At 37.5% G+C, this 19,147-nt stretch overlaps 1 protein-coding gene across 5 annotated transcripts in view; it reads right to left on the reverse strand.

Moving 5' to 3' along the window:
• Positions 1-19,147, reverse strand: part of LOC145511643 (uncharacterized) — a 274,218-nt gene that overhangs the window by 67,797 nt on the left and 187,274 nt on the right. For 2 of the 5 annotated variants that reach the window (XM_081505240.1, XM_081505242.1), the window contains exon 4: positions 187-374. The exons of 2 other annotated variants lie outside the window; for them this stretch is intronic. The gene's annotated coding sequence lies outside the window, so the exon portion shown is untranslated. Of the gene's footprint in view, positions 1-186; positions 375-13,650; positions 13,789-19,147 lie in introns of those variants that run through there. One more of the 5 variants, XM_081505245.1, reaches the window with a different exon arrangement.

A 19,147-nucleotide genomic window follows, 5' to 3' on the forward strand; every position in this document is an offset into this window, starting at 1 on the left:
AAGAAATAGCTTTCTATGCCATTTCTTGCATTGGGCTACTTTTGTGGGTGACTAACCGCACCCATTCCTGAGATTCTTTCCATTTGACTAGTTTCATTTTTCAGGCAGTGACCTTTCCCTGACCTCGGCCCCAAACTCCAGGTCACCTTGCTGTAGCCTTGGTGCAGGGCTGAATAGAGAGCTTACCAGATTGTTGGCACCAGATAAGTGGTACTGAGCACAATCGTCCTCTTTCATGAGCGGGAGGGAAGTTGCCTTTCCTAGGGTTCAGAGATCTGGGCTGACTTACGCCTCCTTTTCATTTTGTTGTCCAGTGTTTTTCCCTCTGGCCAGATCTGCAAACTAGTTGCCTTGCAGGAAGGTGACATGCATCACTGATGCAAAAAGAAAAAATAATACTATTGGCCTCAGTACAGATTCAATGGTACTTCCAAACAGTTTCATTTTATGATAAAATAGGTCAATTATTTGCCCCAAATAATTAAAAAATTTCATCGCTTAAACTTGATCTCATCTCTACGTTCCTGTGTTGTTGTCTGATTATACTCCTCCTCTGTGTCAAAGCATTATCTGAACATCTAGCTTGGCCAGTTTTCTATTCCACCACCTCCAAATTATCTTGGGAAAGACCTTCCTCCTCCTCAAACTGAAAACAACCTGTATGCACCAAGTTTTTAGATAGTGAAAAGATAATTTTTTGATTATGTATCAGTCAGAGATTCCAGCCTCAATCATTAGCCTCCATGCTGCCATGTAGCCATGACTCCACAAGCAGTATGGTCATTTCTAACGTTCTAGACTTTTCTGCTCTTCTTTTTAAGGAAGAAACCTAATGAGCCCTAATGCTGAGATTCAAAGGCTACAGTGAATGGCAAATTCTGACATGCCACATTGAAATGCAAAGCCAGTATATCAGCCTGTCTCTTTTGAATAAATCAGTATGGCCATACTGACAGTTTTCCTGCCTACCTCTCTATATTCTGTATTTGCTCCCATTCTAAGGATGTCAGAACTGAAGAAGGACAAAAAAGAAGAAATAAAGAAAAAGAAGAAGGATCTCAGTAGTGAATCGAAAACATCAAGCTAATCTTTTATCTTGGCATTCAATTTAGTTCTTGGAAAAACAGTGTTTGAAAATATTTTTCAAATGATTAGTTTCATGTCTTGCGTTTGGACATTTAATTAGGCTTAAGGGAAAAAAGACGGAAGTTTTTAATACCATTTTGCTATGTAAAATACTCATGAACGTTTCTACCATATTAGGTAATTCTCTATCAAACACACTTGTGATTCCAAGAGGCCTGGCCGGGTCCGCCGCAGCACGCAACCATCAGCCAATGCCAGCTCCGCACAGGATGCATTGTGCCCTGCGCGCTCTAAAGCAATCAAACGAGTCTGCAAATGTTCTTCAAAGAATACATCTAGAATGTTACTTCGTTAAACATCTCCTTGGCATTCATTCTATTTTCCACTTTGAATTGCTGCATTTAGTTTTGTAATGACCTTCTATAGCAAGGAGGTTTTATTAACTCTTTGATCTTCTAGCTTTGGGATGAAAACAAAGAAAATATAAATGAGCACTTTGTACACTGTCTTATAGAGGAGGCCAGAAGAAAAAAGGAAATATGTTTTCATCAAACAGATTGGCCTGTGTGGAGACTTTCAGCCCTTCCTGTTCTTTTCTCCCTTTAAGCAAAATGCTTATCAATGTTGTACATGTGTTTGTTTTAATGTTGTCTGAATAACGAGATCTTTGTTTCTCCTCTCTAGCATCCATAGCCGAGGTGAGGGTCAGATATCTCTTTGTGCATTTTCCTTTTAAGGCGTTCTTCATCCTTGGCTTTCTCTAACCCTCACTGCCATTCTTGGGAAATCTGCCATCGTCTTTATGGGACGAAGGCAGCCTTGCTCTCTTTTCAAGTGTCCCTTTGGGTGTGTCTTGGTGAGTGTGGCAGGCGAGTGGATCTGTGGTCAGGTAGTTGCCTAATTCTTTGATGAGAAAAGACTGAGAACTCCGCCTCCGAATTCCAATTCTGTACTTCAGTGTAACCTGTCAATATATTCTGACATGGAGTCTCAAAATTTCTTTATCTTGCCCCTAACATCCTAAACTCATGGCATTATCAGTTTAGAGATGAGACACTGCCTTTCACATTGGCTGACTATATTTTCACTTTTTGTCATCCTTTGGTTTGTTTCCTTTGATATTCTCATATGGTTCTATGGTCTTGGTCTTTATCACAACTTTGGAAGCAAAACTTCAGGTAAAATATTACAAAATGCCAGCATTTTATGATAGAAATTAAATCCAAAGAGTGGAAATCGTTACTAAACAGAGCAAACCTTTCCTTTCCTCAGTCTTACAATCAGCCATTCACGACATCACACACTTTGCTCAGTTAGCATCTTGATATTTGAAGCTCTTATTTGTTGTTAGAATTAAAGCAACTTGAGCTAAGAACCTCTGGACTTTCTGGATTTGCTCAATCCAGACTCCAGAATAACAGGTGATATAATTGGATTCTATCTGGTCCTTTTGTAGTACCTTAGGTTTATTTGAAATGAAATGCCTTTTTTTTTTTTTATCTCCAAATGTTTTCATTTTGTTTTGGGTAAGGTTTTCTTTTACCTGACTCATGCAACACTAATCACTGTTACTGGTGTGCTGAGAATGAAAAAGTAAATTATATTTTAAAAAATGAGTGATAATTTGCCTAGGTGCTTTGCTCAGGTAAATTTGGCTCACTATTAGAATTTACACCTTTTAATTTCCTCTTTGCTCTAATTTGCTTTTCTGGGTCACACAAAGGGTGGGGAAAATGATCAACTATTGAACTGGGAGATATTCAGATTTTCATCTTTGGTGTTTTCTCAAGTGACGGTCTCATCTGTAAGAGGAGTGCCAGCCAGTTTGGTCAACCCCTTTTCACATCCTCACTTTGTGCCTTTTAGTTGTTTTTTTGGAGAGTAACTCATACTTGATCCTAGCAATTCTTCATTTTGTTTTATGTTTATTTGTCTTATCATACTTCAAACTATAATTTCCCTAAGATGAAAATTTGCTTATATTCTAGAATATGTTCTATAAATATTTTGCAATGATATTAATAACAATAAATCACTGAACACTGTGAGACTGTGTCTGTTGGGAAATATGTATTTATAGATAAGTTACTGACTTTGAAAAGATGTCAGTCTGGCAGTTGTGATCAGAAAATAGCCTCAATTTATATACACATCAGGAATATTCCTAAACATTCTACTGAAATACCTTTCTATAACAAAACAAGCAATAGAGCAATCAATATTTACATACATGCAGTGCTTTAACCTTGGGTATAAAGCAAGATAACAAGCAAAGAGAATAACTTAGAGCAGCTATTAAAGGAAAATTATATATATATATATATATAATACTGAAATTTGGAAGGGGAACACATGTACATCCATGGTGGATTCATGTCAATGTATGGCAAAACAAATACAATATTGTAAAGTTAAAAAATAGATAAATAAACTAATTTAAAAAAAATACTTAAATTTGAGATCTTGAAATATTAATTGTTTTAAATGGTTCCAGAGAGATTGGAAAAGATTGGGGGGAAAAATTAAATGACTTACAGAATTCTCTTCTATTTTTATCTTTTGGTGGTCCATTAAGAAAAAGTTCAAAACAGTATAACATTTCTTCAGAGGCTAATAGCATTTTAACCTGTTTGATAATGTTTTATGCTTCTTTCAAAAATCTTAAACTATGTAATCATAAAATAATATTGTGGTAGGTGTACATAGGGTGTACTATTAAATAGTTGAGGAAAGCCCTTTATCATGAACAACTATTTATTTAGACTTTTCATCCATGTTGCTAGGTCAAAGAGTAAATTTGTTTTCCTACTTTGCAAAATGGTGGGGGAAAAGAATTTAACGATCAAGGGGTCTTGTGAAAAGTTCTGATTCTCTTGATGCTTGTAGAGAAGAAAACCTAAGGGGCTCTTGGTTAAAAATGGTGAATTAATTACACGCACTTATCTCTTCTTCCACAACCTCTACCAAAATGATAGCGAAAAATAACAAAGGTATTTGCCTCTAAGAAAGGAAAATGAGAAAGAAAAAAATAGTGAACATGGGATTTCAATAACTATTTAGAAGAAAAACAGATAGACAAGTATATGCAGATCAGAGGAACAGAGCCAGGAGTGTGCCAAAGAGTCCTACGAGCCTGAATGCAGAAGGGAGGGTGGAGTGTAGGGCTAAACACTAAAGGAGGGGTCGAAAGCTTGAATATAGACAGAGAGAACACCCAGATCTCCTCCCTCCCTTCACACGCCACACACACACACACACACACACACACACACACACACACACACACACATACACACACTACCCTTCACTCTCTCTCCAGCAGGAGAGAAGGGGTTAGCCTCCAAAGAAAATGAACTATACTGGGTCTCGTTTCAAGGATCCCGGCATAGCAGAGGCTGAGGCTAACACACAGGACTGAAATAAATCAAAGTTTAATACTAATTTATAACACTCTATTCCCTTCTCTAGCTCTCCTCTTAAATCACTTGTAGCCAGGTACACGCTTTCCTAGGTAGGAGACTTCAAGAGAGCTCTCTAGAGAAACTGAATGGTCCCCAAGAAAAGACCTATACAAACTGAAATTTGGGTTCACCTCAGAAAATGCTGGTTTACCCCCACAGTGAAGTCTAGTCATTAGGAAGCTCTTAGTGTACATGTAGAGCTTTCACACAGCTTTATAATATTCTATTTTTAAAATATAATTGGGCAATTAAGGATCACCAGATAGATAAGTAAAGTCTTCCAAGTGAAGGTCAGAAACAAACTCTAAAGACAGAGGGAAAGATAGTGACCCAAAGAAAAGAGAAAAAAATTCAAACTTATTATAGTCAATATCTTCAGATATATGAGAAAAAATTGTGTCCATAAAGCAAGAATAGAATGTTGTGGAAAAGGAACAATAAAAACTTCTGAATATGAAAAATATATTTATAGTCAATTAAAAATTAAAAGAAAAGTAAAAAGATAAAATTAAGAAAATGTTTCAGAAAGCAGAACAAGTCAAAGAATTGGAAACAAAGTGAGAAAAGATAGGAGAAAAGAATTACCATCTATCTCAATATAAAGACTACACAAAGAAAATATATTCCTTTCATAACTGTGAAGAGTGGATATTCCATGTGGCTAGTGTTATGGCTCTCATGAATTTTGCAATGGAAGAAAATGCCACAACTCATAGGGGATGGTCTTCAGACAGTTGAGAAATGGCCAAGCTCACCAGCGTTAGTATGGTCCAAACTTGAATAAACACAACTTTCCATGGGTTCAAGGATTCCGGACTGATGGAAGTCGCTGCTAGTACTGAGTGTTCCAGAGAGGGTAGCCAGTCAGTGAAAGAGCCATTAGAGGCACTGGGTCAACTATAGGGTTATGGAGCCACCTGAGACCGTTAATAAAATATTCAAGATTCTAGGGCCTCATTCATTCATTCAGTGATTCTTTAACCATCTAGTCACTATCATTCTTTCCTTTTCCCTGTGCCCTAAGGCATTTGGTCTTTAACACACAAAATAACAAAGAAATTCAGTTAACTGTCCTTGTACCCTTTTTTGTTTCTTTTGTACTCTCTCTACTGCATTTTACCTCCATTTCAATCCTTCCCTCTGCCTGAAAAAAGTCACAATATAAGTCTGTCTCATGTAGCACTGCCTTTATAGTATAGCGACCTCAGAAATATTTGATATTAATTTATATATACTGTGGCAAATGTGCTGTTAACAAAATATTCTCCTTGTGGATAAAATAGGATTGTACTTCCTCTTCTTTGAGATTAGGCATGACCATGTGACTACTTGGTCAACGGAATTTGAGTAAAAGTGAATCTAAATTGTTATAGCCTTTTCCTTCTGCCATGGTGACCAGAACTGTTCCCACTACTCTTTTGTTCGATTGAAGTGAGGATGATACAGAGCAAAATTCCAAGTCAACCCATGGAAATATAGAGCAAGAAATAATCTTTGTTTTATAAAATCTCTGAGTTTTTTTTTTAATAGTACAGCAAAATCTAACCTATTCTGACTGATACAAATATAAATATAGAAAATATATAGTGTTTTCTCACTTCCAGTCAGCCAATACATATGATGAGTGCCGTTTTAGATTCCGCCAGTGAATATTCATATGCCATTCTGTGTTTTCTTTAATGGCACTTCCCTGTGTTGTTTTTAGCTCTGCCTTTGATTTATTTCTGGTGAAGAATTTTGACTAATTATAACAAATCAAATGTTGCAAATGGTTATTCAGGAGCTTTCACTGAAATTCCCTATCAGGCTAGATAGGGAGTAAACTTTCGAGGAAATGGAGAAATAGAGGCTGAAAGTCAATATATAGGGATTGGTGAAAGATGTTTGACATGATGAAGACCAAACTTCACTGCAACCTGGAAGATGTTAATTGTATGAATAGTAGCTAGAAGAAACTATATCCAAAGACAGACCACAGTTCTAGACCTAACCACTGGACTACCAGGGAGTTCCCTCAGGTGTTTTGAAGATGGAGGATGTTAGTTCTCTCTTGCTACGTACAGATTTCCTCAAACTTAGCAGGCACTCAGAAGTGGTTCTGACAAACCAAAAAATTTGTGTGACTCTCTTTATTGATATATTTGCTTTGTTGCTGTGGTCTGGAACCAAACCTGCAATATCTCTGAGGTTTGCCTGTATCCCATTTGCTACACAAGCTAACTCTACCCGTTATCTGAGGAATTAACATGAGGGTGTAAATACCAGGAGACAAGGAACATTGAAGGCCATGTTGGGGGCTGAGGACCTCAGTGGAAGAGCCCTTGGCAAGGTGTAACCTAGGGATTGTAACTCCAAATGTGATGCTGCTATAATGGCCTTGCACGTCACTTTTGGAATAATTATTTCCTCAGATTACTCTGCAGATTGAAAATCATCATTTTGATTTTGCTCCTTTCCTTATGTCTTTAAAATTGGAAATATTTCTTGATTTTCATTATAATGCCAAATTCATTATATACTTTAAGAAATTTCACCCGAATAAAAGTTAAAAGTTTTTATTACTCCATTAGAAAGACAAATATAACAGAGTATTTCAATTACAAATTTTTAGTAAAGACTTTACTTCTACTCTTGTTTGAAACTGAATTGACATTTAAAATACATGTTGATTTCCTTTTTATAAAAAAAGCAAACCCCCCCCCAAAACATTAGCATGACAGTGACAAGACCATAACCATTTAAAGGGCACCGACATTTCTTTCTACTTCTCAACCTGAAATGTAGTTTACCGGCTGTCCTAGTGTACTGATTGGTCTCACTCCAAAAGTTTTTTTCTAGTTTGCTTTGTTTATAGTGTGGAATTCATTTCCCCATAGAAATAATGTTAAGAATAAGAGTGAGTCAATTAAATTAGTCCTCAGAAGCCTTCTTAACTGCAAAATTCTTCAACTGAGTATTCTCCAGCTACAGAATCTAATCTCCTTGTGTGGGAAACCCTAAATATGGGCCTCGGTCGAAGGATGTGCTACAGACTCTCGCAGTTTGATTGAAGGGAAAAAAGTGGTCTACAGTTTTTTCCTTTTGTTTTGCTTCTTGGTGACTTAAGATAGACCTACTTTTTTCTTCCTACTACTGTTTCCTTTGCCTCTGCTAGAGTTTATCTCCTTCTTTTTTTCACAATAGATATAGAACTTACTTCTTGAATAATAACAAAGTACCGATAATCAAAATAATAGCAATAATAAAAATAAATAAATAACACTTATTGAGTGCTACTACAAATTACACGCTGGTCCAAATTTTCTGTGTGTGTTATCTCATTTAATCCTATAACAACTCTAGATATAAAGCATTAACATTATTCCCATTTTAAGGATGAGATAACAGAAATACAGAAGTTGAACAACCAACTTAAAATCCCAGAAGTTACTGGGATAAGAATTTAAACTTAAGAAGTTTGACTCTGAATCTTATCTCCTGTTAACCATGAGAAGACAGATGAATAGACAGATAGATAGATAGACAGATGAACACATAATTTACCTCTACTAAAATTAAAAGCAGATGGAAATAATGTTACATCTACCTTATTTCTAAAAATTTTAGCAGCAATGGGAAAAGCAAAGCTTCAGAGGTCAGTGGTAACTTGCATAATTCATCTCCATTTCAAAAAAAGAAAACTTTTTGGAACTGAGGCAGTAGCTCTGGGTAGATGAGGAAAGAAATTAATGCACTCTGACAGTGGGTTCTGGCTTGGGTGTGGAAAACACAGCGATTTGTTGGAGAGGTTGAAGAGAGCGACCCTTCCTTCTCCTTCCACTGCGGGACCACTTGGTCCCCACAGAACTTCCCCTGAAGCAGCCCTCAACCATCACTGGAGAGTGTGCAAAGCAGGCTTTGGGGTTCTGAGTTTGCTACGTGGAGAAGCAACCAAGGGTAGGATACACTTAGGCTGGCAATGTGAGCAGCAAAGTTTAGGAAGCTAGAAAAATACCATGAGGCACATATTTCCCTCTGTCCTTGCAAAAAAATATTGACAACATGTATAAAGTGAAACTTGTAGATGCAATGTTTTACATAGAATTTCACTCAGTGAAAAGTCGCTTAATCCTAATGTGTTACTGCCTTCCTTTAATCCATTGCCAACAACTGGGAACAGAATCAAAGCACAGACAACGCTCGAGAAAGTCACGAGTAACTAGGAGAGTAAGTTGTTCTCAGTCTGAGAAATTAGAAATCCTTCTCCATTGTGCATTCTTACATCCTTGCCAGGATATGGATACATTTCCCCACTAGGAACTGAACACGGTCACCTTGGCCCAGGTTGTCAGGATTCAAAACAGTAACAGACGCTTGTCTACAGCAAGATGACAATATTGCCATCAAAGATTTCTAACATTTCTTTCAAAAGAAAAGACATAGTAACATGTGGAGATTTAATGAACATTTCACAAATATGAGATGGCAATTTGGTTTGTTAGTGCCAGCTAAATACCTTTGTTAAAAGAAAAAATTAATGAGTGGGCAAATAAATGGTTGGATGGCATCATCAATTCAATGAACATGAACTTGGGTGAACTCCGGGAGATGGTGAGGGACAGGGAAGCCTGGTGTGCTGTAGTCCATAGGGTCGCAAAGAGTAGGACACGTTTTAGTGACTCAACAACAACACCAAATAAATAATCATTTCAACAGTCAAGTAGTTACTTTGACGTCCTCTAGGTAGACAGAAGTGCAGTAGTGCAACTGGGAATAAAACCCAGATGGCAGTCTGCTGGGCACAGATAGGGCCTGGACATGTGCGCACAGGAGGTGTTGATGTTGGCTACTGAGGGGGAAGCGAGACATCTATAATGAAGGTGAAAGCTTTTATATGGAAAGACACTGCAATGAGAGTCTAGAATTTGGGAGATTCTGTGCTCCTTCCGAAATGAACAGTTTTGTGACCATGGGAAAATTATTTTTTTTCTTGGGTCTGGTTTCCTCTACAAACTTAGGGAGTTGAAAAAACATCAACAACAGAGGGCCTACAAGGCCTGGAATATTTACTATTTGGTTCTTTACAGAAAAAAATTGCCAACCTGTAATCTAAAATGTCCTACAGGATTAGTGATCCTTAGAACACACATAAGGAAACGATAGGCTAGATGATTATTCCACTTCTTCCCCTTTCTATCATTTTATTTATGCACTAAATGAATATTTACTGAGCACTCATTTGTCTGAGGTGCTGTCCTAGCCCCTGGGACATAAAAATATGAATCAGTCATAGTCTCTCTGAATATTCATTGGAAGGACTGATGCTGAAGCTGAAACTCCGATACTTTGGCCACCTGATGCAAAGAACTGACTCATTGGAAAAGACCCTGATGCTGGGAAAGATAGAAGGCACGAGGAAAAGGGGACAACAGAGGATGAGATGGTTGGATGGCATCACCGACTCAACGGACATGAGTTTGAGCAAGCTCCAGGAGTTGGTGATGGACAGGGAGGCCTGGCATGCTGCAGTCCATGGGGTCACAAAGAGTCGAACACGACTGAGTGACTGAACTGAACTGAATAGTCTTTCTGCCCTCAAACTACATATAGTCTGTTAGAAAGATACAAAAAAATAAGTGCAAAACAGTGCTTTAGGCTATATGATGATGCCTTCGGTAGGATTCAGGGTGTGTAGAAGAAGCCTTTTAGCCCATGCCCTTTTCCTGAGAACTATCCACATCAGGCTTTGTGTGGCTTTATAGCCACAGCTATAAAGACAAGCACAACAGATACGGTCCCAGCCTTTTGTTGTTGTTTAGTCACTCAGTCATGTCCGAGTCTTTTGTGACCCTGTGGACTATAGCCCGACAGGCCCCTCTGTCCTTGGGATTTTCCAGGCAAGAACACTGGAGTGGGTTGCCATTTCCTTTTCCAGGCCATCTTCCAGACCCAGGGATCAAACTTGCGTCTCCTGCATTGGCAGGCGGATTCCTTAGCACTGAGCCACCAGGGAAGTCCACGTGGCCCCAGCCTTTATGGAGCTTAAAATCTAATGAGGGAGATGGGTATGCTTATAATTATAATAAAATGTCACAAACCTCTATGATAGAAAAATATCAATGACTGACTGCTGACAAAACACATAGGAAAGGTCCACACTCAGATTGTGAGCGTCAGGAATGTTTTCCAGGACTAGGGTACATCGAAATTAGAAATCTGAGGATTAGCAGGAGTGAACTGAACACAGATGGCAGGGTGCAAGGGTACGGGGCACGGAAGAAGGATTCAGGGTGGAAGGAATAACATGAGCAGACACTCTAATTATGTCCCTTCTGCTGGGAAGACACTTAGGCTGGTAACTTCTCCCTGCAAGGAACATGAACTTTTGCACAGGCCCATTCATTACATCAAAAATAAACAGTTCGATTTTGAACGTGTTCACTTTAAACTGTCTGTGGACAACTCGTTTGGTCAAGAAGATAGTTATTTGGTGGTGAAACTGAAGACTGGCCTGGACTGGAGAAGAGATTTGAGAATAGCCAATGTAGATGATGAGTAAAAGTCTAAACATGCATGAGACTGCAGGGGTAGTGAATGTAGAGTGAAAACAAAAAAACAAACAGACAGACCCAGGACATAACCGCAAGAGAAAATTAATGGAGAAAAGGAAATGGGGAAGACTGTTTAGATGTGAAGGAAAATCAGGAGAGTGCAATCACAGGCGCCAAGCTAAGCAAAGGTTCAGTGAAGAGGGTCAGCCCACTGTGTCAGAGGCTGCTAAGCTGGTCAAGGGAGGGGCTGCCTCAAGGTGTCCACTGGATTTGGCAGAAAGGAAGTCTGGGTCACCTTGATGAGAATAATTCTGAGAATCTGTGGGAACAAGAGTCAGATGGCAATAGTTACAGTCAGCAGCACGGAGATGAGAGCAGAAGCCACAAGTTCATGTGCCGCTTGGGTAAATGATGGAGCAGAGGTGGGCAGATTTTCAACCTCAGGATACATTCAGGAAACAGAATTGTTAAAAGGTTATCATTGTTTGATTCAAAATGAAGGTAACTTAATCGAATTCCGTAGAAAATAATATGAATTCCTATCATTTAGGCTATCCACTGTATTGAACAAAAAATTGCCAATGAGAAAATTGAACCATTTCTTTTAGTCATTAAATGATTACACTTTAGGCACATTTGCTAACAAACAACACAGAGGCAATTCTCTAATCTTCTAATCTTTCCATTTGCATAGCACTTCAAAGTTCAAAAATACTTGTTCATTCTCAAAATCACAGACCCCAGGAAAGCATTGCCATTACTATTTTCCCCATCTTACACATCAGGAATCTGAAGTCCAGAGGGTTTGAAGTGGTCTTTCCTAGGTCACTCAGCACCTCCCAGTGGTATGGCTAGAATCATTCATTCAGGTCAATGAAACTGTGTACCAGGCCTTGTGACAAGTACTAGTTATGGAGATGAATGGGATGCCCCTCATCACCACCAGTTCTCCCCAAACTATGGCCATAGGATATCCTCTAGGAATGTACTAGGCAGAGTAATACATGGAAGGTGGAGTGAACCCATGTAAATGGGGGCCACCCTAATGTCTTGTTTCAGAGCACACTGACTCTTCCATCAAGGGCTGGGTTAGATGATTCCTCAAATTCAAAGATTATAGCTTGCTGCAGAATTTAGCCCAAACCTATATACTGCTGTTTTTTGGTAGTTCATTACTTGGTGTGGCATAAGAAACAGGAGGTTCAAGACAGAACTTAGAAGCAGCTAGAGAAAAAAGAGCCCATGCAGAAGACTAAGATCATCTTTACCATTTTCTAGGTTTCACATACATGTGCTAGTATGTGATATTTTTCTCTTTCTGACTTAACTTCACTCTGTATAACACTCTCAAGGTTAATTTACGTCTCTATGACTCAATTTCATTCTTTCCTATGGCTGAGTAATATTCCAAAATATAGAGAACAAATATATGGATACAAAGAGGGGAGGGAGGAATTGGGAGATCAAGTTTGACATATATACACTAATATATATACAATATAGACAATTAATGAGAACCTACTGTATAGCACAGGGAAATTTACCTAATGCACTGCGGTGACTTGAATAGGGAGAAGTCCAAAAGGAAGGGAATATACGTATATGTAAGATGATTCATTTTGCTGTACAGTTAGAAACTAACACAACAATACAAAGCAACCATACTCCAATAAAAATTAATTTAAAAAGAAAAAAAGGGGACTAAGAAACTGCTAGAACTTTGGGAGGAAAATCAGGAAACACTGTGATCAGATTCTCTTGGAAGGGAGGTTGGTTCTTGGAGGGAATTCAGTGTTAAATGTCACAAAGAACTTAAGTAAGATGAAGTTTGAAACAAGTCTATTGGATTTTGCCAGTAAGAGGTCATTGATAACCTCGCTAAAGTAATCTTCACTGGCTAAAGATAGTTGTACAAGTTGTTGACTGAACCAGGATGTCAGCCTTCATTCTGCTCATGAAATCATCCCAAAGAGGAGCAGATGCCTTTTTTCCTAATTGGGACAAAGGCACCAAATATGTTTGTGAAGAAACTGGTGGTTTCAGGGGAGTGGAGGAGGCAAAACCCTATTATAGTGAGGTGAAAACTAAACAAGAGGAGAGAAAAAGGGTACATTCTAGTGCCCAAACTCAGTATTCCTACTGGGCAACTTTAAGTTGCAGGACAGGGAGGCCTGGTGTGCTGCAGTCCATGGGATCTCAAAGAGCCAGACATGACTGAGTGACTGAACAACATAAACAACTTTAAGTTGCCAAAAAACTTTTTCACCATGGAGGGAAGAGGTGAATCAGAGGAGACACGTCAGAAGAAAAAATGGAAAGAGGAAGGGAGAAGGAAATGCTGTGGAATATGGATTGTGACATTATTGCTAATAAAACCTTGCTATTTATTCTGCTCATTCTTATTTCTGTAGAGTTCCACAATTTAGAAAATTGTGGCATACTGCATTTGATCCTTAAAATATCTTAGGAGATAGGTAATGCAGCATTCCTGTCCTTCTTTCACTCCTGAGGAAACTAAACATTCAGAAAGTTCAATTTTAAGTTTACTGTAAAGGACCAAGGATGGATCTTGCCTGCAATTTCAGGTGCGCATCCTAGCACTGTAACTGAGGAGCAAGTTGCATCAGATCACTGAGCCTCTGTTTGCACAGTTGTTAAATGGAATATATAGTGTCCACCTTATAGAGACGTGAGATGAGACATACAAGCACCTAGGATAGAGCAGAGCACAGACAATCAGCATCCCCTTTCCCCTCTTCTCCACCTAGAACTCATATTCAGGTTATCTGACTCCGGGTCACTAGTTATAAAGCACACGGCTACTATGGTTATTTACTCATTTGATCATATTCAAATCTACATAAGTTTTGGTTGAATGATTATTCAGGAGACTTACTTTGTAGAAATTAAGTTCCTCTCTGTTTTTCATACAGAATCCCTCCAATTATGTTATTAGAACTTTGGAATACTTCTTTAAAATTACCAACCTTGTTTCCTGCAGGTGTACGGAGAGGGCTAATAGAGTTTTGTGGTTTTCAGGAAATGGAAAAAGCAGAACGCATTGCTTTTGTGTTAAACTACAGTACTATCAAGATGTAAGAATTGTTTCAGATTTTATGGCTAATATTTTATTGTGCATCACATGCAATTCTGCTTGTATGATTAGAGGATATAAAGATTGAGAACAGACTCAGGAAAAATTCACCATGCGTATAGTCTAAGAAATTGTCATTATAATTCAAAAATCCTTTGCAAAAGTAGTTAAGTATGAGTTTAACTTAGTATATAAATGGCATGTAACTCTATAGAACATATATATCCATACATATACACATATATGCTGAATTTTAGTGCCTTAAGCAACAGTGGTTGTTTATGAAGATACATTCTGGTCCATTTGCAAGTTGATACTAGCATTGCATCTCCAAAAAGAGAGTAAATGCAATGGGAATGTTTTTTCATATTTTTAATACTGTGGTGCTGCTGACATCATTATCCACTGGTCAGGATAATCTAAAAATGAACACAGTACTTGTATGATATGCATAATGCAGAAAGTGTTCAAAGATGGGATAACATACAGTTCTGTTTGGGTATTTATTATCAGATTATTGTATTGCATATTTGCTTTAAAGAATCTAGTCTTGCAAACAATAGGCAGTCTTCTTCTGGTATCATACCACACCATGTGTTGTATGTTGCTATGGAGTTCTCTCTGAATGTCTAGGTCTATGTAAAAATCCATTTGCTGTTAACCAATAAAACAAAAAAGGAACCTTGCAAACAGCTGGTTTACATAGGTTTTTCAAAAAGCTTATGTTCTGATCCATAGTACATATGGAATTTGTATTAGGTTTGGGGAAAGAAAAATGGAAGTTACTACAGCTGTAAGTTAAGAAGTTCACTCCAGGAAAAGAGATATCTCTTTTCCTAGAAGATAGCAACAAAATGTGTTCTCAGTATAGATGTGTTTCTTGATTTTGTGTTATTGGATACGAAATACATGTGTCTGGAATAGCAATAGCATCTAATATGACATTATTAACTGTTTCATCACGCTTAATATGGGAACTTCCCTATGCATAATGTGCTAGTTTATAAAGATAATTGGCTATAGTGGACCTCATCAAGGTAGTAAAGAAAGATTTTAAACATTTGCAGAAAATCTTTGTGTGTGTGTGTGTATACATGAGTTCATATAGTTTATTGTAAAGCGCAAAGTCAGTCTTGTTTGGGGGGAAAAAGAATATTGTAGTTTAACATACAATAAATTTTCAGAAAGAACTTTGCTTACTAATATATTCTGCCATCTTATGGTTAAAATCCTGTTTCAGAAAACGTGTTTATTTGGGTTTTATCCTTACTACTTAAATCCACTTTGAATAGCACTCTATCGTATCACTGTTAAGCCACTGTTAACAGGTGTTGTGGTTGGACAGTTTCTATTCCTTTCCCAGTTAAAATTTTCTAACTTCTTCCTTTTTTTACTAAAAATTGCAATATCATTTTAAAATATATGGTTTAATACAAGAATGGCACCACAATACGATTCTTATTGATTCCCTTTGTCATTAGGAGATAACAGGGATCCATAATTTTTTGCCAGCTTCACTTTAATTCAAAGCCCAACCCCAGCATCTCTGTGTTTAATAGGCCACTAAAGAAGATTCTTGTATAAACTTTACATTTATTATTGAGAATAAAAACTTCACCAAAAATAATTTGCTGATTTTTCTAATACTATGATTACATGGTAAAACCATAACTCAGAATGGAAAAAAATCCAGTCCAGTCTCTTTTAGTAAACTAGAACTAATTTAATGATTAATTCAATATTATCTCAAGCTATGTCAAATGACAAAAGACACTTTTCATAACTTATGTAACCCTTCATTCCAATGAGTGCATTTATTCATGAAAAGAGAATAAATGCACCTCCCTTAATTCTTCTTTCTTTACTTGGTATCCTTATTTGAAAAAAGAAGAGCAAAGAATAAAAATTAATATGCTGACATTATTAATAATGCCCCCAAATAAAAATTCCAGATCTCAAATTATTGGAGACTGGGTAAGTTAGAGTATACTCATATAATGGAATAGCATGCAGCTGTGTTAGAGGATATTGTGGAAGAGTATTTATTGTTGTGGGAAATTGGTTATGGCACAATCAATAAGAAAAGTAAAAGCAGAATATATAGTATGGCTTAGTGGTAATGACATACCAAGATCTTAGCAGGAATTATATTTGGGTAGGAAGACTGATGTTGACTTTTTAAAATTTCATCTTTCCTTTCTGTTTTTCTGCATTTTAAAAGTTACCTGCATTGGTTGTTCAGTATTTTTGAAATTGAGAGAAAGTTATCAAGATCGTCTCATTAAACGAAAGAGGGCTAAGTGAGTACAGAGGCAACAGCCAATACTTTGTCAGTCAACATGATGCTTGGTTCATGCTCATCCACCCTCTTCTGCCACCAAGCTCCCCTGGGGAAAAGTGAGAAAAGAGGACTGGCTGTGAGCCTATATCTGAAACACTCTCAGGTTTGATTGAGATTGCTCAACCTACTGTAAGAAATATCTTTTCTGATTATCATTATTTAGTTTTTTTACCAAACATTGGACTTAAATATCCTTTTACGCTATTAAACATATACCAATTGAAACTGCTAAGTGACTATCAGGTATACAATAGTGCTTTTACAAAACATATATAAAAACCACTATCTTCATTTTAAAGTCATGCTTTGTAAAGTATTTTTCAAAAGCAAAAAGCACTTTCAACTTATTTTGCAAACTAAGAGGAAAAGATTGGTTCTGTTAACGTTTATCTTTATTTGATAGTAAATCATTTAGCACATTTGTCATTCCCCCTGCATTTGGCATTTTATGCACATTGTTAATACTGATTTTATCTGGTCATCTGCCAAAAGGAAATCAGGTGTCAACAGTTACTTCTGTGTTCCTAAAACAAATAAAGATATACACTTTTGGTTCAAAAAAACTATGAAAAAGTGACAAATTCTTATAGCATGTTTAAAACACATTTTTTAACTTTAGGATCCTGAACATACAAGTATAATTTTGTTAAGTATACAAGTTCTTCCATAGTTAGGTGGGCCAGAGAATAAAGAGAGGTCTGGAACTTAAGAATACTCCCTTCAAGAATTAGTATTATTAAAATGCCTATACTACCCAAAGTAACCTACAGATGTAATGCAATCCCTATCAAGTCACCCATGACATTTTTCACAGAAGCAGAACAAATAATCCTAAAACTTATATGGAACCACAAAAGATCCAGAATTGCCAAAGCAACCCTGAGGTAAAAGAAAAAGCAGGAGGCATAACACTCCTAGACTTCAGACAATACTACAAAGCTACAGTAATCAAAACATTGTGATACTGGCACAAAAACAGACGTATGTGTCAATGGAACAGAACAAAGAGTCCAGAAATAAACCCATACCTACAGTCAATTAATCTTTAACAAAAGAGGTAAGGATATAAAATGGAGAAAAAACGGTCTCTTTGGCATGGTGTTGGGAAAGTTGGACAGCAACATGTAAAACAATGAAGCTAGAACACACCCTCTGACCATACAAAAAAATAAGCTCAAAATGCCTTAAAGATTTAACTATTAGACATGACACCATAAAATTCTTAGAAGATAACATGGGCGAAACATTCTATGACATAAATCATACCAATGTTTCCTTAGGTCAGTCTCCTAAGGCAATAGAAATAAAAGCAAAAATAAACAAAAGGGACCTAATGAAACTTAGAAGCTTTTGCACAGCAAAGGAAACCATAAACAAAATGGAAAGACAATCTACCAACTGGGAGAGAATATTTGCAAATGATGTAATCAACAAGGGCTTAATTTCCAAAATATATAAACAGCTCATACAACTGAATAACAAAAAACCAAACAACTTAATCAAGAAATGGGCAGAAGGTCTAAACAGACACTTCTTCAAAGAAGACACACAGATGGCAAAAAAGCACATGAAAAGATAGTTAGTATGGCTAATTATTAGAGAAATGCAAGTCAAAACTACAATGAGGTACCACCTCACACTAGTCAGACCGCTGCTGCTGCTAAGTCGCTTCAGTCGTGTCCTACTCTGTGCAACCCCATGGACTGCAGCCCACCAGGCTCCTCCGTCCATGGGATTCTCCAAGCAAGAGTACTGGAGTTGGGTGCCATTGTCTTCTCCCACCAGTCAGACTCGCCACCATTAAAAAAATCTACCAATAACAAATACTGGAGAGGGTATGGAGAAAAGCGAACCTTCCTGCACTGTTGGTGAGAATGTAAATTGGTTCAGCCACTATAGAAAATAGTACAGAGGTCCTCAAAAAAAACTAAAAATAAAGTTGCCATTTGATCCTGCAATCCCACTCCTGGGCATATATTCAGAGAAAACTGATTCAAAAAGATCTATGTACCCCAGTATTCATTGCTGCATTATTACAATAGCCAAGACATGGAAACAATTTTAATGTGCATCAATGGATAAACAAGATGTGGTACATATATCATGGAATACTATTTACCAATAAAAAAGAATGAAACGCCATTTGCAGCAACATGGATGGACCTAGAGACTATCATGCTAAGTGAAGTAAGCCAGAAAGAGAAAGACAAATACCACATACCATTTATATATGGAATCTAAACTGTGACACAAATAAATTTATCTATGAAACAGAAACAGATTCACTGACATAGAGAACAGACTTGTGGTTGCCAAGGGGGAGTGATGAGGGAGGGATGGATTGGGAGTTTAGGATTCAAAGTGAAAGTTGCTCAATCGTGTCCGACTCTTTGCAACCCCATGGACTATACAGTCCATGGAATTCTCCAGGCCAGAATACTGGAGTGGGTAGCCTTTCCCTTCTCCAGAGGATCTTCTCAACCCAGGGATCGAACCCAGATCTCTCACATTGTAGGCGGATTCTAATGTGAAACAGAAACAGGTTCATTGACACGGAGAACAGACTTGCAGTTGCCAAGGCGGAGTGATCAGGGAGGGATGGATTGGGAGTCTAGGATTAGCAGATGCAAACTAT

This window comes from Giraffa tippelskirchi, chromosome 6 (genome assembly GCF_054371585.1).
Source record: "Giraffa tippelskirchi isolate mGirTip1 chromosome 6, T2T-mGirTip1v1.2.pri, whole genome shotgun sequence".
Lineage (NCBI taxonomy): Eukaryota > Metazoa > Chordata > Mammalia > Artiodactyla > Giraffidae > Giraffa > Giraffa tippelskirchi.